Consider the following 22,801-nt stretch of genomic DNA (forward strand, 5'->3'; position numbering starts at 1 on the left):
CACCACACACAGCTCTCAGCAACGCTGGTGCTTGTTGAAGCCTGCGATTGGCAATTCCAGAATCATTTGATTCATTTCTCAGTACTGCGAGTAACCCAACTATATTCTGAAGTGTATACGTACACATACTTCAGAAAACAAACACTGCCCTAAACATTTCCGTTTCAACTTTAAGTTTGCAACTCCTCTGAGCTGCCCAAAGACCCTCGAAGCTTCTGCAGAAGGAAGTGCCAGCAGACGGCCTGCAGAAGCGGGAAGGTGCGGGAGGGATGCCCCGGCAGACAGAGGCAAGCAGCATGCCGGTGCCTCCTTGCAACGAAAGGGAGAAGGAGCTGAAATAACTCTAAGGCAACTCAGCTCTCACTTTCCGCTCTTTCCTGGACAGCACATACAAGCTGGACAGCTGTACAAGCATATTACACAAGCCCTAGAGCCTGTAGTTCCCACTGTCCTATCTGCAGACTGCTGGGGCAGCAATATGCCCACAAAGCACAACAGAGTTTTCCCAGTTTTAACCTTTCCGTTCGCAGTGCTGTCCCTTGACAAGAAAGGGATCAGACATTTATTACCACAAAGTAGGGAGGAGCAGGACCTTGAAAAGACAGGGCTTTAGACTGTGCCTTGCTGCTGCAGAGTTCACATTTGGAAGCAGAAAACACATGCCAGTACCAAATATAATCTTCTTCCTTGCAGATACGAATCAAACAGCTCAGAATTACAGACTAAGAACACTCCTGCGTTCGCCCACTGTAATCCCAGAAACAGTGTTTTCTTGTCCAAAAGTTGTACTTATGAAAGCCTAAAGCTCATCCAGAGCCTCCCGGCATCAACCACCTTTGGAGCAGACCCATAATTAAAAAAATTTAGCTCCAGACCTACAGCAGATGTAAATCATCTAAGCTCTACTGATGTCAAAATGTAAAACACTATTGAAAATCTGAAAATATTATTACACGGATCAAATTTATGCTTGCTGCATCATCACTGATTTCAGGGGCTGCCTGCCCCTTTTACTGAAGCAGAAGGATCTTGTCACGTGAAATACTTAGTCAGATGAAGGCACTGAAGCTTTCCTGAGGTCATACCACACTCAAAAGTCCATTTTCCTCCTCTTTGCTCTTTGTCAAAGTTTGCTTTAGAAACACAAGTACTTGTCAGAGACTGGCGATCTGGATCACAGACAGCACACCTGTTCCCTCCCTCAGCTCAAAATAAAGGTGTCCCCGCATTTGAAATAATACAAGGTGTGGTACCTGATGCATGAATCAGGAGTGCAGCCATGATAATTATCAGTGGCTTCAGGGCATACTTTAAGCTCTCGTGTTCCTCTTTATACTTTTGAAAACAGCAAATAGCCCCCGTAGCTCCCTCACAAAAACCCATGGGCTGAAAGGGGAGATGCGCCAAGAGCAGCAAGAAAGCAAGCAGAAGGGAGACCACCTAAGGCACGGGCGCTTTCTCCACTTCAGCCACGTCAGCAGGCGTGGGGCAGCCAGAAATACCCATTCCGTTACTTCATGCCAAGTCTCTTGTGCCTCTAACAAAGGCAGCTAAGCAGACCGAACTCCTTTGCCGGGACTGTCGATGTCATTTGAGGCCGTCGCCGTGCACATCAGCTGCCCGACAGCCCATCTGCAAGGATTTTGCTCCAGTGCCTCTCCTCGCTAACCACTCTTACTCAGGCTCTGACTTCCTACGTCTGACCACAAATTCTCTCCCACCACAAAATTTAAACTGCCCAAGGTCAACCCAAGAGGAAGAACATAAACTTTCCTCCTTACTAAACTGTTTCTGGTTTCCAGCAACATGTTTCTATGCACTGCATGGGACTTTTGGCCATTTCTTATATGGCCGGATGTCAAAACACAGATTTTACAATTAATATGCTCTATGACAAACGTAGGAGGGACCCCTCCCCCCCCATTATTATTTTTTTTTACTTTAACACATTTCAAATTTGCTTCATCTCCAGTAAACCAGATGGGAATTTACACAAATGTTTCATGCAAAGGTACGCTTCTGAATGCTATTCTAAACTGGCCTTGTGTTCAAATAACACTGGGCGTTCTTCCCAACCTTTTACTCCTTTCTATAGCAATAAGAAATCCTCTGCAGTAGCAGATCTCTAAACTGACTCTTGTCCTAAACTCAGGTCTAAATCTACTTTACCAGTGACCATAACTGTCACCAAACGTAATGGGAGCAAAACCAGCCCAGAAGTTCACGTTTTTCGACTGCCCAGATTTGTTTTCCTAGTGAAGGAATGATTTCTCCTGCTTCCAGCAAACTCTTGCAACAACAAGAACGCGTGCTTTTGGACACATCCATGTGTTTCCAACACATTCTGTCACCAGGCTCTTGTGTACCTACCACACACAGTCACGTAGAAGAAGTAAAGGATGGTTGCCGTGATCCAAGTCACAGTTTGCCATGATCCAAAAGGGAGCAGGGAATTCCCACAGCCCACACAAAGCTTTAGCTAAAGATGCAGGACTGTACTTTAACGACGAACAGACATAACCTCACCAGCGACACTGCTGTGGGTTTTTGTTCAGGACAGGAACATGAGTTAGGTTCCTGCTCAACCAATTACACTACCCCCTACAGGACACTGATTTCTTGATGAATTACACACTCAGCGAGATGACAAAAGTTCACGACGACTCTCTGGGTTCTAAGTAGATCCCCTGCGTTTTACTATTGGTCTTAGATACACTGAATGCCGAAGAGATTCACAGGCTGCACAACCATCCAGCTCCCAGCAAGACTACACCCCTCCCAGCTGCACCGAGACGTGTCACTCGGTGGCACATTCTGTCCTCACACCAGCACAACTCACAAGCATTTCTAGCAGGCTGCGCATAATTGTTCAATATTGTCTTGGAACCCGCTTGCACTAGGATGATACACTCCACTGTAAAGGCTGACATCCAGGCCGACTGGAGCAGGCAGCTGACACAGTGATTTCACTGCCGCCAGGATTTGAGAAAGCAGAGGAGCTAAGTGCTGGATCCTGGAGAGACAGCTCCATCTTTTGTGTGAGCAATTCCTCTTCTCTCCCCTGCCAGCTTTTAGTGTTTCTGGCGCTTGACTGGTGCCTTAAGGCAAAGCTGTTCAGACCACTGCTCAGGATGAGCAGGGCTTAATTCAACAGAGCGTTCCAGATACTGGCAGGCAACGCCACCGAAAAGGAGGCAGAAGATACTGCTTTTGTTTTCCCTCCCCTTGCTTCTAGATTTCATCCCTCCACCTTTACTCTTACATCATAGTTTCACACCGCTCTGTGACTAATTTCATCATCATCTGCGTGCTTACTTATAGAACATCACGTGTTGGGTGCTGTGGACTTGGACAAAACATGGACAGCGAGGAAATGCTTCGCCTGACACACTGCACAAGACCAGGAGCAACCTGAAAAGCAGTACCGTGTCTTAACCGAGAGCACGCAATGAGCACGGCAAGTTAGCCAAGGGCTAAGGTGCGAGAACTTCAACGGCTCTAGTGCAGTCTTACACACTTGCGCGAGTGCACCTTTTGTAGAAGGTACTCTGGATGCTGGAATTGAGCAAGTGGAAATAGATATGTTACACCTATAGCTACAGACAGGTACAGTGTTCCCACATCAGCATCTAGGCAATGCCCAGGATCTATCGAAGCTGTACTCCTGTGTACCACAATCCCCATCGTCTCCGCTCAAGCACTCCCAGAGACGTCAAGCTGCTTCCGTGATCTGCAGACAGAGCAGGAAGAAACACTAGCAAGCCGTTACAGGGGTATACTCAGCTTGTCAGGAACTGCGACGCACAGTTGATTTTTTGAAAGCACTGCCAGCAAGCTTTGATGTATCCCAGCCCTGACAAGCTTCCAGAGCAGCCTTTAGTGCTCCTTTAAAGTTCTCCTTCAGCTAGATGAAATTAAAATGGGTATCGCTTCTAATAAGAGAAAATGGCCGTTATTTCTGGAAAGTTACAAAGCTGAAATTAAATTTTAAAAAATCGCTCTCATCAGAAAGTTGTTAGTCCATCATTTGAAGGATCAGAGAAACTTTGCTTACAAGTGGCAGGAAAATAATTCTATTTAATGCCTGCGTAACAGGAACAGATTGAAAATTCTACCGATTTCTTGTTTGATTTGGAACTGTTCAGATAACTAGATCTCTCTCCGACAGACTATATTTTAGGATAACGAAATACCACTTGAGAAATTAACTGGAGTATTTAGGACATGATACAACCTGTAGTTATGCAGCAAAGCAAAGCCTACCTTGCACACAGCAAGTACGTTCCACCAATTTATTTTCATCCTGTGCAATTGTTTTCACTTTGTTTGCTTTAGTGAAATATTTAGGAGTCTTCAACTATTCCTCTGGGCACAAGGGTGCATAGGGAAAGACTAATCTCTCACTCTTGCACCAAAGCTGGTTATGCAGGGGCTCGACCAAATGTCTGCTACTGTGGCGGTGTGCTCCCCCCCCAGCTCCCCAGCTCCCTGCACAAGCAGTAACCATCAGTGGGAGTCATCCTGATAGCTGCATCCAGTTATCCTGGACCTTGAGGACAAATGGCAACAAAGTAGCCATTGGCTGCTTTGAAGCAAGGATCTAAACCTCTTGCTGATATGCAAATATGACCATAAGTCAATCATCTTACTCCTTAAATAGTGGACAGCCCAGGGCCCTTTGAGCTCTCCTGCACGGCAGCGGGCTGCACGCCAGGATCTCCCCTTGGGCAGGGACGCCTCTCAAGGTTACTCCTCGAGGTTGAGAGATTCCTTGCCGCAACAGATCCTCGGTAAGTGACTAACAGCATGCTAAACTTTGAAATCTTAGCTAAGTGATATAAAGGATTGACTGCGCACATATAATCCTTTAGACATAAACCGTTGACCAAGTCTGGGACTAGGACTGGATCTAGCCGCACCTAGACTCCTCTCTGAGAAGGAGTTTAGAAAGCAAGGGGATCCTTTCCGAACCTCATGACTCAACGGGAGGGTCTCCCTGACAGTTTTGTCTGACCCTGTCCTCTATGCAGTAAATAATCAAGTGTGCCTCGCCATCGAATCTTGTTAAAACACTGTCGCATTGAACTTTGTTAACTCCCTATTCTGTATCAATAAACTATATTTTTACTTCTCTCTTACGAGTGAAGTGCACTCTCACTCCATCCGCGACAAATTGGCGTAGTCGGCAGGATGGCAAGTAGTATCACTGATTATTTACGGAGGCATGGAGCGGATCCGAGTCCCAAATTCTCAGCAGAATGGACTCGTGACAATTGGCATAATTGGGAAGCCATTGAAGAACACCTAAAAGTAACTAGAGGCCACACAAAAGATGGAAAAGGGAAAGGAATTATCTGCAAGATGCTAGGTGCCTGTTTAGAAGCTGCACATCAGGAAAGAGACAACAGAAATAAAAAGGAGCAGGACCTAGAGAAGGAAATAGAAGGTAGAAAGGCAACTGAGTTGTTACTATCTTTTAAAATTGAACAACTGCAGAAACAGTTGCAGGAGGAAAAGGAAAAAAGACAAAAGTTGGGAGAAAAGGTCGAGATGATGCTTATACAGGCTCCCCGCCCCCCCGACATTGTACAGATTAGGAAACTAATAGTATCCCCTGAAGATTGGGATGGAGACATCTGGGGTGATCCCGATGATAGCGAGCCAGAAGACGACGACCCTTTGTTCCCCACAAATCCTCCTGAGTACGAAGCCAGACCCATTGTTAAAACAGAAAGAACTGTGGGTCCTCGGGGTGGTCATCCGCGACATACTACGCGAACCATCCCCTGGGATCCGTTGCAATTGACAAATTTGCAAGAGAGATATAGCAGAAAACCAGGTGAAACTGAAACGGAATACTTGTGGCGAGTATGCCTCAGTGGCGGTGACCGAATAATGTTGAGTGAGGATGAAGCAAGCGGCTATTGGGGTCCGGGAGTTTTCTTAAATTTAGGGCCTGACCCGACAAATACACCTCATTCTATCACCAGCCGAGTAGCTTATTGGGCTGGAGGAATAGACAGCATGGAGCGAGGTGAACCCTCCATAATTCCCATTAAATCTTTAAGTGAGCTCTCTACAGCCATCACAAAAGCCGCCTGTATACAAGCCATGCACAAACGAGGGTCCCGTGATGTCCCACTGTCTGCTACAGTAGATTTTGCAATGTTAAAACCACTGATTAGAGGAGCCCCGGCAATTCTTAAATCCCATTTAGTTGCAAAACGAGATGAGATCAAGAAAGACACAGAACACAATGAGGGACTAGGTGACAACGCTCAAAATGCCCACAAGCAGCTCCCTACCTGGGCAGAATTGATGCATGGCATTGTTAACTACAGCCGTGAGATGGGCTGGGATGATGCACCAGCTGAAAAACAAAACCTGAAGCCCCGGGGAGGAGATCACAAAGTAAGACCCATAAAACAGGGAACAGAAACTAGATCGAAGGGAAACAAATTTAAAAACCCCCAAACAGAATCTCGAGAACAGAGGAATGAGTTGTGGAGGAATGCATTAGCTTTAGGCATTCCCAGAGCTGCGATTCAAGGTCAACCTACTGGCATTATTTTAAGTCTAATTGAAGCATTCCAGAAACGAGATAATGGTGAAAGGAAGGACCATATTTCAACTCCTCCTGCACCAGACCCCAGAAGGGGAGATAACCCCTTCCTCCCCCTTAGGGAGGAACTGCAGGACATGAAGTCAAAAAACGGGTAGTGTCCGGAAGGCAATTGGGCCTGCCTGTCCGGAAAGTGGAGGCTTATCAGTGGATAAATGATAACGGCCCATACATTCTAATTCCAGTTGGTCCTCAAAGACAATTGGTAAAGTTTTTAATAGATACGGGAGCACAAATTTCACTATTAACACAACAAGATGCCGAGAAGCTGGGTGTACGACCCAGACGGCAAAGAGTTAAAATTACCGGCGTGAACGGAGTGAGTGTCCAGTGCCAAACTGCCAAGGTCAATTTATGGCTCCCGGGCGAGAAGCGCATGTCGAGTACTCGCTTTGCAATTAAAGATCACCATGAAAATATTTTAGGTTTCGATGTTTTAAACGGACGAACCTGGCGCCTGCCGAACGGCAGCGCGTGGTCCTTCGGCTCGAACATCGATCCCAACCCCAGCAGAAGCCGGGAGGCTGCAGTGCGGGCACTGCGCGCAGCCCCTGCGCTCCCAGAGTCAAAAATCACTAACGTACCGCAATATCCCATGTCTGCTGCGGCACGAAATGGAATTTCTGAAGTCATAGCTGATTTGGAGAAACAACAAATTATCTCCAGAACGCACTCCCCATATAACTCACCTGTCTGGCCCGTCCGGAAACCAGACGGGAGGTGGCGTTTAACAGTCGATTATCGGCGCCTGAACGCCAATACAGCCCCGCTCACAGCTGCTGTGCCAAACATTGCCAACTTAACAGCTACTTTGCAAGCAGCTGCACACCCATGGATGGCAGCCCTAGATGTAAAAGATATGTTCTTTATGGTTCCCTTAAAGGAGGAGGATAAAGAGAAGTTTGCTTTCACTTGGGAGGGAATACAATACACCTTTAACAGACTCCCACAGGGGTATAAACATTCACCCACGATTGCTCATGCTGCGCTTGCTGAACTTTTACAGACAGTCTTACGTCCCCAAGAAGTGAAACTGTACCAATATATAGATGATATTCTGATTGGAGGAACTTGCCCTGAAAAGGTTGGAGAAGCGGCAGCAGCAGTATGGCAAGCACTAAATAAAGCAGAAATTGAGATTCCACCTGGAAAATGTCAGGGACCAAGTAAAGAAGTAAAATTTTTAGGTACTTGGTGGATAGCAGGCAGTGCAGTGATTCCTCCAGATACCTTAAGAAAAATTGAAGAGCTGCAAATGCCCCAATCAAGGAAGGAGTTACAACAATTAATGGGAACTTTAGGATATTGGAGGAAACATGTGCCTGGATTTTCTATCATTTCTCGTCCCTTATACTCACTCTTACGGAAAGGCAAACCCTGGGAGTGGAAATTAGAACATAAAGAGGCAGTCAAAACTCTAACTGAAGAGTTAAAAACATATCAGTCACTGGGACCAGTGCACCCCTGCGACCCTATTATAGCCGAATGGGGTTTCGCCGAACATGCTACTTACTGTAACCTGTTCCAAACTGGACCCGATGGGCCAAAAAGACCTTTATTGTTTAGCTCAACTGCATTTAAAGAAACAGAACAACGATACTCTGAATGGGAAAAGGGACTTTTATCTTTAGTCCGAGCAGTTAAACAAGTTGAGAAAATACATCAGGGACAACCTGTGCAAACTAGAGGACCATTTAATTTACTAGAAGCAATCCTAAAAGGGACTGCTCCCCCAGAAGGAGTTGCACAAAAACCCACTGTCCGAAAATGGTATGCCTACCTAACAGGAGTTGCAGAAAATATGCAACTAACTGAAGGACACACTAAGGTTTCCAAATTGCAGATGCCCATAAACACAGACCCTTTAGCTTTACAACAACCTTTTAAACCTTCACCCATTCTGGATGCACCACCCCTCACTGAGGGTACACCAACAGAAAACATTTGGTTTACAGATGCTTCAGCAAAAAGGGTAAATGGTAAATGGCAATATAAGGCTGTTGCATTAGACATTACCACCGGCAAACAAGTAGTAGAAGAAGGTGAAGGCAGTGCACAAGTAGGAGAAATAAGAGCAGTTGTTTTGGCAGCACAGAATGGAGCAAAAATCATATATGTAGACTCCTATGCTGTGTGGGCCGGTGCCACACAGTGGCTCTGTCAATGGGAAACCTTGAATTGGGAAGTAAATAGATCCCCAGTTTGGAGAAACAAAGATTGGCAATTATTACTAGATATAGCCAGGAAAACACCTTTCAAGATGGGATGGGTAAAAGCTCATGCTAAAGATAATCAACCAGCCACAAAGTGGAATCAAAAGGTAGATGAGCTAACTAAAATTAGGAAAATCACCTTAAATCCTGAGTGGTATCGACTGGGAGAATGGTTACATCAAAACCTAGGCCACACAGGTAAAGAAGCACTTTACTTTGCTGCACAGAGTAAAGGCTGGCCTATAAATAGAAAAACTTGTGAAACTATTCTTACAGAATGTCCTCAGTGTAGACTGAAATTACAAGCAGATCATCCTGCTAAAGCACCACCTTTACATATTAATGAAGGGAAAACTTTATGGTCTACATGGCAAATTGATTATATCGGACCATTCAAATCCTCTGCAGGATATCGATACATCCTTACAGGAGTGGAAGTAGTCTCCGGCTTGCTTATGGCGACTAAATGTTGGAAAGCCGATGGGCAAAATACAGTGCGAGGGCTATCATTTTGGTTCTCAAATCTACCTACTCCTGATGTTATCCAGAGTGATAATGGCTCACACTTTTCTTGTAAGGAAGTGCAAGATTGGGCAAAACAAGAGGGAATTAGATGGGTTTTCCACACCCCATACTACCCTCAATCAAATGGGATGGTAGAAAGAGCTAATGGCTTGTTGAAAAGGAGTCTCAAACCACAGGAAGCTCAATGGGATACGAGACTTCCCAAAGTACTCCATCAATTAAACAATCGGTATGGGCCTACTGGAAGCCCTGTAAGCCGAGCATTCTTTGTAAAAACTGAGCTTAGCGCTCCACCTACTAGGAAAAGAGAATATCCAATGACATTACAGCCAGGACAGCCTGTGATGGTCAATTTGCCATCTATCGGTACTGTGCCTATGACTTTAACTAAACCTCGTGGCCCACTTGCCTGGGAAGCTACTGATAGCAGTGGTGCAAAACACAGAATTAGTTCACGATGGATTTTTCCTTCTTCTTAATGGGGTAACCTGTTCGGACTCTCCCCACCGAAACAAGTCTCTATTTTCTCTTACAGCACCCCACAAGATGGCAGACGGAAATGCTGTGTTCATGTTACTATTCCAAACCCTAACAATGCTGCTCTTCTTAGCGTGTGGTCAAAGAACCCTAGAATGGCCATGGTCCCAAGCTCGTGTTAAGTACACTGGAAGTATGGGAATACACTCTAGTAAGGGAGATTTAAAGCTTTCCACCGTGGTCATGCACGGAACTGAAACATACTTAGAAAATGAATGGAGCTGGGATAAAGATGATAAAGTTCCCCGGCTCCGAGGAACAGCAGGGAAAGAAATTAAAATAGGATGCCGGATGATCAATGGGTCTACCCATGAGAAGGCATCTCAGATTTCTGTGTACAACATTACATCAAGGCCAATAGCCAAAGATACGAAACTTTGCGCCTTTGAAAAACTGGACTGTTGGTACAATTTTACCTTAGTACAACCTGTTTTTGTAGTCTGTCTCTGGGCTCACCATCGTGTGGGATTATCCTTTAAATTTAAAATAGACATTATTGAGCCTAGCACAACATCCGCCCTGACTGTAAAGGATGAGACAATTCTATCCCCACAAGTTTCTGAAGTTGGACCATATGTGATCAAAAATACAGGCCAACAACAAGTGTTATTTAATCCATCATGGTCTCTTAAACGAGTAGAACTACTGATGCAAATTAATATCTCTGCAATCAAACCGACCTGTTCACCATTCCTAGGTACGTCCTATGCAGGATGGTTAGCATGGTTACATGGGCGAACCCTCACCTCTCCAAGACGAACAAGGAGAGATGTGACCGGTATCATAGGGACAGGATTGGGAGTCTTAAATAGTATCGATGCTGAAGTACTCGTGAACAAACTGAGCACAACAACAAGTGATTTGAACAAATTAGAACACCCATTACGGTCTTCTCTATTAGCATTGGGAACTAACCAATGGCTCTTATCTGATATATTACCTCAGTGGAAAAGAATTAATGAAAGGGACCACCAACTGATTGTGGATGCACTTGGTGTAGCCCAAACCAATGTTTCTCTAGCTCTTAGTTGTATCCAAGCTCAACTGTGGATGCAATCTATGGTAGCAGCAATTATAAGAGAAGGTGAAGAGGGCACCTTACCCACTGAAATTCGAAAGGTAATTTGGGATAATGCAACTAAATTTGAGAAAGAATTCCAGTCCTGGTGGTATTTAGTCAATTTCACTTATGACCCCATTAGCAATAAGGCCACAGCTTTTGTCTTAACAATTCACAATGCTTCGGTATATACCATATACCCAATCATTGCGTTGGGATTAAATCACAATGGAACTGTACTCTATCCATTAGAACACAGAGTATGGGCCCACCAAAATGGAAACAAATGGCAAACTGTTGATGTTAATGCATGCGTTGTACGGGAACAACAAGGATTTATTTGTGAGAGTAACACCCTCAAAGCCCAAGACATCTGTCTTGACACTGAACAAAAATGTTTGTCATTTTGAAATACGACCTGATGAAGCCCCTGAAACTGTACTTGTATGTGTTTGTATGAGAACTCTTTGTGATTTTATATTTGTAGATAACATTACTGTAGATACAAGCAATCGCTCAAATATTTGTGTTTGTAACTTTACAAAAATGGTGGGATGTGACTTCAATTATTCAGCTCCTGTTACGTCTTATCAATTGTTACAATCTAACTATACATTGAGTCGAGATTTATTGCCTACCCCCATCGGAATGAATCTTACATTGGTGAAGAAACTACTACAACACGATGACCTGTGTCAACTGCTAGAACGCATACGAAACAATGGACACAAAACTCTGATCACCGTTCATCATGATGCAGAAGAGATACACCATGTCTTGGAAAGAGTGAAGAAGGATGGAGAACACCATTGGTGGGAGACTCTTCTTGGATGGTCACCGACAGCAACGGGAGTGCTTAATCTTATGCTTCACCCAGCTGTCATTTTACTGACTCTAACATTAGTGTCTCTATTGCTTATAATTATATTGTATATAAAGGTTTGGCACATGATAAAACAAATAACCCAACTCCAACCACCCAAAACATACAAATTAACGCATAGCAAATAGCAGTGCTTCACTGTCTACTTACTGTGGATCTATAAGTGCATAAATTATCAATATACTATTTATGGCACAGAGGCAAGAGGTGACCGTACCACCACTCTGTGAGAATAAGATGAATTGACTATAGTCACGGGGTGGAGTGTGACGGTGTGCTTCCCCTGCCCCCGACCTTTATCTCCTGTAACCCTGCTTAGGTGATAACCACCAGCGGTGATTGTAATGGATGCATCTGGTCACGATGGCTGCATCAGCTCAAAGTGAATTCAGGAGACAGATAACAACACAATAGCCTAGGGCTATTGTGCAACACGCCCACCGAAGAAATTAAAACCTGTGGTCGGCATGCAAATATGACTATGGGTCAATCATCTTATCCCCATAAATAGTGAGCAGCCCAAGAGCCCTTTGAGCTCTCCTGCACGGCAGCGGGCTGCACGCCAGGATCTCCCCTTGAGCAGGGACGCCTCTCAAGGTTACTCCTCGAGGTTGAGAGATTCCTTGCCGCAACAGATCCTCGGTAAGTGACTAACAGCATGCTAAACTTTGAAATCTTAGCTAAGTGATATAAAGGATTGATTGCGCATATATAATCCTTTAGATATAAACCGTTGACCAAGTCTGGGACTAGGACTGGATCTAGCCGCACCTAGACTCCTCTCTGAGAAGGAGTTTAGAAAGCAAGGGGATCCTTTCCGAACCTCATGACTCAACGGGAGGGTCTCCCTGACAGTTTTGTCTGACCCTGTCCTCTATGCAGTAAATAATCAAGTGTGCCTCGCCATCGAATCTTGTTAAAACACTGTCGCATTGAACTTTGTTAACTCCCTATTCTGTATCAATAAACTATATTTTTACTTCTCTCTTACGAGTGAAGTGCACGCTCACTCCATCCGCGACACTGCCAGCCGGCCTTCCATTTCTTCTTCTTTACCCTTCTCTGGCCTCTCCAGCTTCAGCAGCTCCTGTCCACAGCCAGCAAGCACTCCGCCCGTCCCTTTTCGCCCCCACACCGCGAGGAGAGCCAGGCCAGGCACAGACAACCCACGCAAGCCTGAGGCGGGTGCCATCACCGGCAGCCCCAGGGGAGGAAGGGACGACCGTGTCCTCAGTGCAGCCTCTGGGAGAGAGAAAGAAGCAGCAGCAGCCACCGTTATTACCGCAGATCGCCCCTGGCTGAAGCCTCTCCTTCTGCAGGGGCTTCTGGAGACGCCGCCCCTTCCCCGCACCACTGCTAACGGCACCCACGTTAAGGGATAGTCCAGCGCATTCAAGGGCCAGCTCACTGCCTTCCCAACAGGGCTTGGGGGCAGCCTGGGGCTACGGGACAGGCTTCAGGGGAGGTGCTGGAAGCTTGGAAGCTGACCATCCCGCCACCCCCAAGCAGCCAGGAGACAGCCCCGCACCCACCAAAGGGGCTCGCTCACCTCACCAGTGGCCCCGGCCCTCATTCGCCACTGGGGCCTGCGACCAGAGCACCGCCACGCTGCTCCCAGGCACAGCGCATGCACTGCCACCGAGAGCACGCCAGAGGGTCCACGGCCCCATACAGCGGCGAGCACGGTATAGCGCACTAGCGCAGCAGTCCCGACTGTTAATTTAATTTTTGTCACACTGTTACCCCACAAGCGTGAGGTCGCTTCCCAGCGGGCGAGACACCAATATACACCCAGGGCAGAGGTATTTTTATTTCATGTCTGTGCAGAGATGGGTGCTAGGTGGTAGCTCCACAAAGCTAGCACAGAGTTCGGTCATACAAGTACAGTATTTAGACAGTCTAGCTATGCATAAGTAATCACACAAAGCAGTTTTCTATCGGTTTACATTTCTCTTATTTCAACTTCAAGCTACAGAGCTACTTTAACATGCTGCGCATGCTGAGCGGTGAGGATTGCTGACACAATGAGGTCCTCGGGAGGGGATCTGAACAGAGTAGAGATGTCCTCAGGGGACCGGGGACCGAACAGAGGCATCCGACATGGCGGAGGGAAGGCAAGAGTGCTCTGAGGGAAAACGGAAGCCTGAGGAAGCGTTGTCTCTGAAGAAGAAAGATACAAAGCCCGCTGCAGAACTAAAGGATGGCCATGGACCACAAGGGCGCTGGCAGGAAGCGTCGCGACAGAAACAGAGGGGTGCCGAGATGGCCAGAGAGACAGAAGGCGGCTTGAGGGCACAAAGGTACTCGGGAGGGGATTTGAACAGAGTACGGGGGTCACGAGGGAGACGCCGACCCACTGGAGGCAAGCGAGATGGAGGAGAGGACAAAGAGACTGCTCTGAGGAAGAGGGAGGAGATGTTCTTACAAACCGAGAGGGGTACAAGTTACGCTTCAGAAATAACAGCATGCTGAGGAGACCCTCTACAGCCTCAGGATGAATGGAGAGAAGAGAAAAAAATAAAAGACAGAAAGAAAATTTAAGAAGCAACAGAGTATGTGACAAGAAAGAATTAAAAAAACAGGGACAGACAGCTCAATAAACGTCGACATAGGAAGAAAATGGAAAAAGCGAAAGGGTACAAGGCAGAGGAGAAAAAATTTAAAAATAGGGATAGCAAACTAGATAAAAGTAGGCATAGAAAAAAATTGAAAAACAAAGGCCTTAAAGGAAGAAAAAAAAATATAGGGAAGCAAACTAAATAAACAAAGACACAGAAGCAAAATTTTAAAAGCAACAGGGTATGGCCCAGACTAGCATGAAATAGAAAATAAAGACAGGGAACTGGATACAAGTAGATATAGAAAAAATTCAAAAGCAACATGACACATGAAAGTCTGGAAATAAAAAAATAGGGTTAGACATCTGGGTAAAAGTAGACAGAAAAAAATTGTGCTGGTGGTGCGCTCTGCCGGGGACGGCTGGGAGGGATCCTTCCCGGCTGCGGGGACCGGCTGCTCCTTGCTGGAGGCAGCTGCCTGGGGAAGCCCCTTCCTTTCACTCCTCAGCCAGCTCCCGCAGGCAGGCATGCCTAGGCAGCCCCCTCCCCACATAGAGCCCCTGGGCACAGCAGGGCCAGCCCCATCCTCAGCCCTTTTTAAACCCTGGGCCCAGCCCCATCCTCACCTCATGGGTCCCACCTGTGCTGCCCCGGGCCACAGCTGGAGCCCATCGGGAACAGGGGGCCAATTACCCCAACCCTCACAAGCCAGACACAGCCAGCAACCTGGCACCGGCATGGGCAGACACCAACATCAAGCTGGCACCGCTGCGGGCAGATGCTGCCGCCAAGCTGGCACCGGCCTGGCAGACTTTATTGTACAGCCCAAAGCCGAGGTTGGCCTCTAAACAAGAAAACATGTGAAAGCACCCTTACAGGATGCCGGTCCGGTGGTGGCCATGATAGCTCTCACAGCCTCCCATGTAATAGACAGCTCCCCTGTCCAGGACCATGTTTGGCATGTCCCAGGTCCTCGCCGCACCCATGTTGAAAATCAAACAGAACAATTAAGGACTCTGCTTCATCACCTCAGCCTCCCAAAGAAGCTTTCTTCCTCTGCTGACGGTCGACACGGATATCCTCGTGCTGTTCCTTGAATGCGGGCTGGCCTTGGGTGCCTGTACTGCCAAAGGAAGAGAAAATGATCATGCTCTTGTAACGTGCTCCATCATCCTCTTGTTCTTCAAGAAATCAAAAGAAAGCTACCATCCCCATTGCTACATAACAGAAATTTGTGCAGGAGATGGCTGAGCCCATCCCCCGAAAGGAAAACTCTGCTATGACCCTGCTTTGCCTTTTGGCAACCCGCCATCGGTGTGCCCCAAACAGGCAAGGTCCCCTGCGGGCTGGCGTCCGTCACAACAACCAGGCGAGGTCCCCATTCGGGCTGGCATCTGCCACACACAGGCAAGGTCCCCTGCAGGCTCTCGTCTGCCACACACAGGTGAGGTTCCCTGCAGGCTCGCGTCCGTCATAAACAGGCAAGGTCCCATTCGGGCTGGCATCTGCCACAAACAAACGACGTCCTGCTTAGGCTGGCGTCCAGCACGCACAGGCGAGGTCCGCCTTCGGGCTGGCGTCCAGCACGCGCAGGCACGGTCCCACTTGGGGCTGGCGTCCGGCACGCACAGGCGAGGTATCCTGGGACCTCGCCTGTGTATGCCGGACGCTAGCCCAAACAGAGACCTCACCTGAGTTTGCTGGACATGACCCCAAACGGGGACCTCGCCTGCGTGTGCCAGACCCTGCAGCTCGGCTGCTCGGCCGTTCAGCCTCGGCCCTGCAGCTCAGCCGTTCGGCCGCTCGGCCCTGCAGTTCTGTCACTCGACCACTCAGCCCTGCAGCTCAGCCTCTCGGCTGCTGGGCCACTAGGCCCTGCAGCTCAGCCACTCGGCGCTCGGCCCTGCAGCTCGGCCGAGCAGTGGAGCTGCAAGGCCTAGCGGCCAAGAGGCTGAGCTGCCGAACTGCACAGCCGAGCGGCCAAGCGGCTGAGCTGCGGGGCCAAGCAGCTGACCTGCAGGGCCAAGGCCGAGCTGTGGGGCTGAGGCCGAGAGGCCGAGCTGCGGGGCCAAGGCCGAGTGATCGAATGCCTGAGCATCCGAGCTGCGAGGCCGAGTGGCCAAGCAGCTGAGCTGCCTAGCTGTGGAGCCGAGGCCGAGCAGTGGAGCAGCCGAGCTGTGGGGCCGATGCCAAGCGGCCACACGGCCGAGCAGCCGAGCTGCGGGTCCGAGGCTGAGCGGCCGAGCCAAGGCCGAGCGGCCAAGCGGCCGAGCTGCGGAGACGAGGCCGAGTGGCCGAGCTGCAGGGCCCAGCAGCCAAGCGGCCGAGCTGAGGCCGAGCGGCCGATCTGCAGGGCCGAGGCCGAGCGGCCGAGCTGCAGGGCCAAGCTGCAGGGAAGAGCGGCCAAGTGGCCGAGCTGCTGGGCCGAGGCCGAGCACTTGGCCACTCGGCCCTGCAGCTCGGCCACTTGGCCTCAGTCCTGCAGCTCGGCTTGAGGAGCTCAGCCTCATCCCTGGAGCTCAGCTTGAGGAGCTCGGCCTCATCCCTGGAGCTCAGCTTGAGGAGCTCGGCCTCATCCCTGGAGCTCAGCTTGAGGAGCTCGGCCTCATCCCTGGAGCTCGGCCTGAGGATCTCCGCCTTGTCCCTGGAGCTCGGCCTGAGGATCTCCGCCTTGTCCCTGCAGCTCACCTTGAGGAGCTCCACCTCGTCCCTGCAGCTCACCTTGAGGAGCTCCGCCTCGTCCCTGCAGCTCACCTTGAGGAGCTCCGCCTCGTCCCTGCAGCTCACCTTGAGGAGCTCCGCCTCGTCCCTGCAGCTCACCTTGAGGAGCTCCGCCTCGTCCCTGCAGCTCACCTTGAGGAGCTCCGCCTCGTCCCTGGAGCTTGCCTTGAGGAGCTCGGCTTCATCCCTGGAGCTGGGCCTCATCCCTGGAGCTCACCTTGAGGAGCTCGGCCTCGTCCCTGCAGCTCACCTTGAGGAGCTCTGCCTCGTCCCTGGAGCTTGCCTTGAGGAGCTCGGCTTCATCCCTGGAGCTTGCCTTGAGGAGCTCGGCTTCATCCCTGGAGCTCCGCCTCGTCCCTGGAGCTCGGCCTCATCCCTGGAGCTCACCTTGAGGAGCTCGGCCTCGTCCCTGCAGCTCACCTTGAGGAGCTCCGCCTCGTCCCTGCAGCTCACCTTGAGGAGCTCGGCTTCATCCCTGGAGCTCGGCCTCATCCCTGGAGCTCACCTTGAGGAGCTCGGCCTCGTCCCTGCAGCTCACCTTGAGGAGCTCGGCCTCGTCCCTGGAGCTTGCCTTGAGGAGCTCGGCTTCATCCCTGGAGCTTGCCTTGAGGAGCTCAGCCTCATTCCTGGAGCTCCGCCTCGTCCCTGGAGCTCGGCCTCATCCCTGGAGCTCACCTTGAGGAGCTCGGCCTCGTCCCTGCAGCTCACCTTGAGGAGCTCCGCCTCGTCCCTGGAGCTTGCCTTGAGGAGCTCCGCCTCGTCCCTGGAGCTCGGCCTCGTCCCTGCAGCTCACCTTGAGGAGCTCGGCCTCGTCCCTGCAGCTCACCTTGAGGAGCTCGGCCTCGTCCCTGCAGCTCACCTTGAGGAGCTCGGCTTCATCCCTGGAGCTTGCCTTGAGGAGCTCGGCTTCATCCCTGGAGCTCGGCCTCATCCCTGGAGCTCACCTTGAGGAGCTCGGCTTCATCCCTGGAGCTCAGCTTGAGGAGCTCGGCGTCATTCCTGGAGCTCGGCCTCGTCCCTGGAGCTCGCCTTGAGGAGCTCCGCCTCGTCCCTGCAGCTCGCCTTGAGGAGCTCCGCCTCGTCCCTGCAGCTCGCCTTGAGGAGCTCCGCCTCGTCCCTGGAGCTCGGCCTCATCCCTGGAGCTCACCTTGAGGAGCTCGGCCTCGTCCCTGCAGCTCACCTTGAGGAGCTCCGCCTCGTCCCTGGAGCTTGCCTTGAGGAGCTCGGCTTCGTCCCTGGAGCTCGGCCTCATCCCTGGAGCTCACCTTGAGGAGCTCGGCCTCGTCCCTGCAGCTCACCTTGAGGAGCTCTGCCTCGTCCCTGGAGCTTGCCTTGAGGAGCTCGGCTTCATCCCTGGAGCTTGCCTTGAGGAGCTCAGCCTCATTCCTGGAGCTCCGCCTCGTCCCTGGAGCTCGGCCTCATCCCTGGAGCTCACCTTGAGGAGCTCGGCCTCGTCCCTGCAGCTCACCTTGAGGAGCTCCGCCTCGTCCCTGGAGCTTGCCTTGAGGAGCTCGGCTTCATCCCTGGAGCTCGGCCTCGTCCCTGCAGCTCACCTTGAGGAGCTCGGCCTCGTCCCTGCAGCTCACCTTGAGGAGCTCGGCCTCGTCCCTGGAGCTTGCCTTGAGGAGCTCGGCTTCATCCCTGGAGCTTGCCTTGAGGAGCTCAGCCTCATTCCTGGAGCTCGGCCTCATCCCTGGAGCTCACCTTGAGGAGCTCGGCCTCGTCCCTGCAGCTCACCTTGAGGAGCTCCGCCTCGTCCCTGGAGCTTGCCTTGAGGAGCTCGGCTTCATCCCTGGAGCTCGGCCTCATCCCTGGAGCTCACCTTGAGGAGCTCGGCCTCATCCCTGCAGCTCACCTTGAGGAGCTCTGCCTCGTCCCTGGAGCTTGCCTTGAGGAGCTCTGCCTCGTCCCTGGAGCTTGCCTTGAGGAGCTCGGCTTCATCCCTGGAGCTCAGCTTGAGGAGCTCGGCCTCATTCCTGGAGCTCCACCTCGTCCCTGGAGCTCGCCTTGAGGAGCTCCGCCTCGTCCCTGCAGCTCGCCTTGAGGAGCTCCGCCTCGTCCCTGCAGCTCGCCCCCAGGAGCTCGGCTTTGTCCCTGGAGCTCGGCCTCGTCCCTGGAGCTCGCCTTGAGGAGCTCGGCCTCGTCCCTGCAGCTCGCCTTGAGGAGCTCGGCCTCGTCCCTGGAGCTCGGCCTTGTCCCTGGAGCTCAGCTTGAGAAGCTTGGCCTCGTTCCTGGAGCTCGGCCTCGTCCCTGGAGCTCGCCTTGAGGAGCTTGGCCTCGTCCCTGCAGCTCGCCTTGAGGAGCTTGGCCTCGTCCCTGGAGCTTGCCTTGAGGAGCTCCGCCTCGTCCCTGGAGCTCAGCTTGAGGAGCTCGGCCTCATCCCCGGAGTTCGGCCTCATCCCTGGAGCTCACCTTGAGGAGCTCGGCCTCGTCCCTGCAGCTCACCTTGAGGAGCTCCGCCTCGTCCCTGGAGCTTGCCTTGAGGAGCTCGGCTTCATCCCTGGAGCTCGGCCTCATCCCTGGAGCTCACCTTGAGGAGCTCGGCCTCATCCCTGCAGCTCACCTTGAGGAGCTCTGCCTCGTCCCTGGAGCTTGCCTTGAGGAGCTCTGCCTCGTCCCTGGAGCTTGCCTTGAGGAGCTCGGCTTCATCCCTGGAGCTCAGCTTGAGGAGCTCGGCCTCATTCCTGGAGCTCCACCTCGTCCCTGGAGCTCGCCTTGAGGAGCTCCGCCTCGTCCCTGCAGCTCGCCTTGAGGAGCTCCGCCTCGTCCCTGCAGCTCGCCCCCAGGAGCTCGGCTTTGTCCCTGGAGCTCGGCCTCGTCCCTGGAGCTCGCCTTGAGGAGCTCGGCCTCGTCCCTGCAGCTCGCCTTGAGGAGCTCGGCCTCGTCCCTGGAGCTCGGCCTTGTCCCTGGAGCTCAGCTTGAGAAGCTTGGCCTCGTTCCTGGAGCTCGGCCTCGTCCCTGGAGCTCGCCTTGAGGAGCTTGGCCTCGTCCCTGCAGCTCGCCTTGAGGAGCTTGGCCTCGTCCCTGGAGCTTGCCTTGAGGAGCTCCGCCTCGTCCCTGGAGCTCAGCTTGAGGAGCTCGGCCTCATCCCCGGAGTTCGGCCTCGTCCCTGGAGCTCAGCTTGAGGAGCGTGGCCTCATTCTTGGAGCTTGGCCTTGTCCCTGGAGCTCAGCTTAAGGAGCTCGGCCTCGTCCCTGGAGGTCGGCTTGAGGACCTCTGCTTGAGGAGCTCAACCTCGTCCCTGGAGCTTGCCTGGACGAGCTCAGCCTTCTCCCTGGAGCTCAGCCTCAGGAGCTCGGCTTGAGGAGCTCCTGCAGCTCCACTCGGCCCTGCAGCTCGGCCATTCGGACTGAGCAGCTCGGCCATTCGGACTGAGCAGCTCGGCCTCGGCCCTGCATCTCGACTGCTCGGCCCTGCGGCTCGGCCTCGGCCCTGCGGCTCGGCGCATGCGCTGCTCCCGAGCTGCAGTAGTAGGTTTTGGTCGCCTGGAGGCAGCAGCGAGCGCGGGGATACGCGCCACTGCGCATGCGCAGTTCCCAGGCTGCAGTACCGGCTTTTACTCGCCCGGTGGCAGTAGCGAGGGCAGCAATGCCCTTATCTGCGCATGCGCAGTTCCCGATCTGCAGTACCGGCTTTTGGCCGCCGAGCGGCAGCAGCGACCGCGTGGATATCCGCCACTGCGCGTGCGCACCTGGTAGCTGCAGTGCCGAAATTTGGTCGCCGGGTGGCAGCAACGAGCTCTGCAAAGCGCGCCATCGCGCATGCGCGGCTCCCGAGCTGCAGCACCGGCTTTTGGTCGGCGCGCGGCAGCATCGTCTCATGAGTCTTTCCGGAGTGTTCGGCAGTTTGAGCAATGACCGATCCCTCAGCCCCGCTCACACCATCCCGAGACGGTAACTGCTTCCTGGGGTACCGGCCTTGTGTCTCTCTGCCCTTGTCCCGCGCACGGCCCAGGCAGTGAGATGCGTTGCCTCTCTACCAAAACGCATCCAAGTGGCTCGAGCATTTCAGCCCTTTGCCTTTGGCTGCTTTGAGCCCGACGGCTGTTTCTGTCCGTGCCTCCCACCCCATTCCCTAGGGAGGAGAAGCAGCACAGGGAACCTGTGGAACACGTTCCCCCGCCTCCCGCCGAGTAAGCCCCAGGGATTGCTGTATGGTCTGCATGCGGCACCAGGGCCGTGGGACTGACAGCAGCCACTCACCAGATGCTGGAGAGAGACTTAAACGAAAAAAAAAAAGGCAATACAGATGGCACTCTGAAGGCAGGTGAGAAGAGACTGAAAGCTGCTTTGTGTGAGGGAGCAGCTATGGTTATCAGGAGACAGCACATCCAGGCACACCAGATGCACGTGGCTGATCTGCCGCTGAGGGATACGCTGGTGATCCTTGGGCTTTTTTGTGTCTTTTGCACCTTTCCTCACCTCTGTGCTGTCAGTAACTTGCTCTCACAGGGCTTCCTTGCTAACACAAGGCTTCCTGTGCAGGGCTTGCCACTTAGATAAGAGACACTGCACGACGTTACTCACCCCCCTGCCGTCCAGCGTGCAAACTGGTTAGACATGAATCAGGGAAAGCGAAGAGGTTAGATGTCCTCAGCAGGTGACCGTAGAGCCCTGGATGTTCCACCTTTGCTCCGTACCGCACCGTCGCTACACAGTTTGACCCCTTTGCCAAAGCCCGCAAGGGACCCTGCTGCCTTCCAGAGTGCCCCAGGGTTCTTGCCTTGCACTGCATCAGTTTTGGGGTTCATTGGAGCTCCTGAGCTCGGCCGGGACTCCTAAGGGAATTTTGGGGGGTACCACAAGGGGTTTGGGGGGGCTTTGAGACCTCTAAGGGAGTTTGGGGTGGTCCAGGGCCCCCAGCAGAGTTTTGAGGGTCCCCAAGGTCGTGCAGTGCTTGGAAAGGCAGATAATACATGCGTGCCCCCTCAGTTGCTGAATCCGGCCCCCACCCTGCACCGAGTGGCACCAGGTGTTTGCATGGGGAAGGGGTGTCAGTGGGGCACCCATGGGTGCTTGGGGGGGCAGCATGCAGCACCCCTGGGTGCTCAGCCCTGCTGGGGTGTCTTGCAGCACCCCTGAGTAGTGAGGGTGCTTTGCAGCACCCCTGAGCATTTGGGGGGCCATGCAGCACTCCTGGGTGCTCAGCCATGCTTGGGGGACCCTGCAGCACCCCTGGGTGTGGGGGAGAGCTCAGCATGCCGGTATCCACCTCACCAAGGCTTGGGATGGATACAGCGGGTACTGCCGAATTCCCTGGGGCCTCCGCGCCGCCCCGCTGTCAATCGTTCCATTCATTAGTCCACCCACACCCATGGGTGCTGCCGGCAGGGATTGCTGAGTCAGCACATTGCTCAGCTGCTTGGGGAGGACCCAGGCATTCGGGCTCCCCTGGGGGTGCTATGGGAGTCCCTGGGGAGCTATGGGGGTCCCAGGGGTGCTTTGGGGGTCCAAGGGTGCTATGGGAGTCCCTGGGGAGCTATGGGGGTCCCAGGGGTGCTTTGGGGGTCCAAGGGTGCTATGGGAGTCCCTGGGGTGCTATGGGGTCCCAGGGGTGCTTTGGGGGTCCAAGGGTGCTATGTGAGTCCCTGGGGTGCTATGGGGGTCTCAGGGGTCCTTTGGGAGTCCCAGAGGTGTTATGGGTGTCCTAGGGGTGCTATGGGGATCTCAGGGTCACTATGGG

At 52.2% G+C, this 22,801-nt stretch overlaps 1 long non-coding RNA gene across 1 annotated transcript; it reads right to left on the reverse strand.

Annotated features, from left to right (window-relative positions):
- Positions 1–13,811: 13,811 nt before the first annotated feature.
- LOC140645417 (uncharacterized) lies at positions 13,812–19,498 on the reverse strand. The gene is made up of 3 exons (XR_012039980.1): positions 17,370–19,498; positions 15,427–15,521; positions 13,812–14,000 (listed from the first exon to the last, which is right to left on the reverse strand). It is a non-coding gene; the product is annotated as an uncharacterized lncRNA (long non-coding RNA).
- Positions 19,499–22,801: the final 3,303 nt, after the last annotated feature.

The sequence above is a fragment of the Ciconia boyciana genome, chromosome 33 (assembly GCF_034638445.1).
Source record: "Ciconia boyciana chromosome 33, ASM3463844v1, whole genome shotgun sequence".
Lineage (NCBI taxonomy): Eukaryota > Metazoa > Chordata > Aves > Ciconiiformes > Ciconiidae > Ciconia > Ciconia boyciana.